The sequence below is a fragment of the Lissotriton helveticus genome, chromosome 1_1, assembly GCF_964261635.1.
Source record: "Lissotriton helveticus chromosome 1_1, aLisHel1.1, whole genome shotgun sequence".
NCBI lineage: Eukaryota > Metazoa > Chordata > Amphibia > Caudata > Salamandridae > Lissotriton > Lissotriton helveticus.
Window position 1 is genome coordinate 1,303,535,326 of NC_136057.1, and position 2,662 is coordinate 1,303,537,987.

A 2,662-nucleotide genomic window follows, 5' to 3' on the forward strand; every position below is an offset into this window, starting at 1 on the left:
ATTAAGAGTACCCTTCGGAAACAAAAGAAAACTCAAGGAATCCTGAAATAGACATGAAATACACAGAGGAACTTTCCAGACTCAAATTGGCGAGAATGAGGAAAGAAGGGGCACCTGGTCCGAAGAGCCTCCGGTCAGCTCTCTTCGCAGCAGATGCCTCGTTCTGGTCCAAGGTATTATCCTTTTTGTTTGGACACTGTCTGGCATCAAACAGGGGTCCAGAATCCTGGTGAGGGCCGATTATACAACAGATCTTTAAGAGCGGATTAAAATCGGAGCCCAGCCATTAACACTAGGGGTGGGCAGAAAACTTCGCTCTGCCAGCGTAGTGGATAAAGCCAGTTACCCCTGCTCCCCGGAGCTGTCCCTGCTTTTGAAAGTAGCCAGGCCGAGGAGAGCCTCCCGGGGCCCCAGTGGACACCCATCCCAAGCGCCAGGACCATCAGCTGGCTTGCAGGACAGGGGGCTCCTGCACCTCCGAGGCCCACCGGACGCAGCATGAGCCCCGATCCCAGCTTCGGAACCCTAGCCAGGCTGGGTAGAGCCTCCTCGGGACTCGGTGAACCCCCGTCCCCAGCGCCTGGACCCTCTGATGGCTTACAGGACGGGGGGCTCACACACCACGGGGCCCACCAGACGGAGCTCAAGCCCCAGGCCCAGTCCCAGGTTCCGAACCCTAGCCAAGCCGGGGAGAGCCTCCCCGGGACCGGGTGTACCCCAGCCCCCAGTGCCCGAACCCTCTGATGGCTTGCAGGACAGGGGCTCATGCACCCCGGAGCCCTGCGGATGGAGCTCATGCCCCGGGCCCGGTCCCAGCTTCCAAACCCTAGCCAGGTCGGGGAGAGCCTCCCCGGAACCCGGTGGACCCCTGTCCCCAGTGCCCAGACCCTCTGATGGCTTGCAGGACAGGGGGCTCACACACCCCGGGGCCCGCCGGACGGAGCTCAAGCCCCGGGCCCTGTCCCAGCTTCCGAGCCCTAGCCAGGCCAGGGAGAGTCTCCCCGGGACCCGGATGGAGCTCTGTCCCCAGCACCCAGACCCTCAGCCAGAACCATGGAGGGTTAAGCCCAGGGCACGTCCTCTCCCCGACAGCCTGCCCAGGGAGCCCATTTTTCTCGACAGAACTTTGCGGAAGGACAAAAGTTGGAGTTAGCCCGACCGCCGGCCCGCAGGGCCATCTGGCCACCGGGTACGCAGGGCCATCCGGTCACCCAGCCCGCAGGGCCATCTGGTCACCCGGCCTGCAGGGTAATCTGTTCACACAGCCAGGCGACCAGAGGACCTGGGATGACCCAGCACCCAGATGGCCTGGGAGGGTGCCGTACCCAGTCACCCTTGCTGTCCAGCGAGGGTGGCCAGGCGCTCCGAGGCAGCCGCTCGGGATTCACCTTCCCCGGGGCTGCTGCTGCTCGCCTCTCTGCTTGACTTGCCCGGGAGCAGCGGGAAGGGGAGGCCCGGTCGGCCCAGGCCATCTGGTCGCCCTGCAGACCTGCAAGGGATGGTGGTCCCTATCCCCACACCCCGGTGGGGCAGGGACAGGAGGGTGAAGCCCCCGTGCCAGAGGGCACATGGTGGAGGCAGCCTCCCGCAGGCCCGCATTACCCCCTCCGTGTCCATCTCACCAGCTGGCGGCAGAGGGACCCACCCCGGGGTGTGGTGGAGGAGGGTGTCCGCGGGCGCCCACGCACGGAGAGACAAAATCTTGGCTCAGAGGATGACTTTCAATAGATTGCAACGAGGTAGCTGCTCTGCTACCTACGAAACCCTGACCCAGAATCAGGTCGTCTATGAATCATTTACCACCGGCTGCCCCACGAACATGCGGTGCACCAAGGCCAATGGAGGCGGCCCCCTTCCGTCCACGCTCCGGTCCCCATACGAGCGGCTCTACGCACCGGCCCCCCGAGAGAGGCCGGCTATCCCAGGCCAACCGAGGCTCCACGCCACTGCGGTATCGTTACGGTTTAGGGGGGATTCTGACTTAGAGGCGTTCAGTCATAATCCCACAGATGGTAGCTTCGCCTCATTGGCTCCTCAGCCAAGCACATACACCAAATGTCTGAACCTGCGGTTCCTCTCGTACTGAGCAGGATTACTATTGCAACAACACATCATCAGTAAGGTAAAACTAACCTGTCTCACGAAGGTCTAAACCCAGCTCATGTTCCCTATTAGTGGGTGAACAATCCATCGCTTGGTGAATTCTGCTTCACAAGTTATCCCTGTGGTAACTTTTCTGACACCTCCTCCTTGAAACCCAAAAAGTCAGAAGGATTGTGAGGTCCCGCTTTCACGGTCTGTATTCATACTGAAAATCGAGATCAAGCGAGCTTTTGCCCTTCTGCTCCGCGGGAGGTTTCTGTCTTCCCTGAGCTCACCTTAGGACACCTGCGTTATCGTTTGACAGGTGTACCGCCCCAGTCAAACTCCCCAACTGCCACTGTCCCCGGAGCAGGTCGTGCCCGGCAGGCGCTGGGCGCTTGGAGCCAGAAGCGAGAGCCCCACGGGGCTCACCCCCACCTCACCTGATAAGTAAAAAAATGATAAAAGTAGTGATATTTCACCGGCAGCCCGAGGGCCTCCCACTTATCCTACACCTCTCATGTCTCTTCACAGTGCCAGACTAGAGTCAAGCTCAACTGGGTATTCTTTCCCTTGGCTG

The 2,662-nt window shown here is 60.7% G+C and overlaps 1 pseudogene; it reads right to left on the minus strand.

Annotated features, from left to right (window-relative positions):
• Positions 1 to 1,694: 1,694 nt before the first annotated feature.
• The window catches only part of LOC144778052 (28S ribosomal RNA), a 4,246-nt pseudogene continuing 3,278 nt past the window's right edge, over positions 1,695 to 2,662 (minus strand).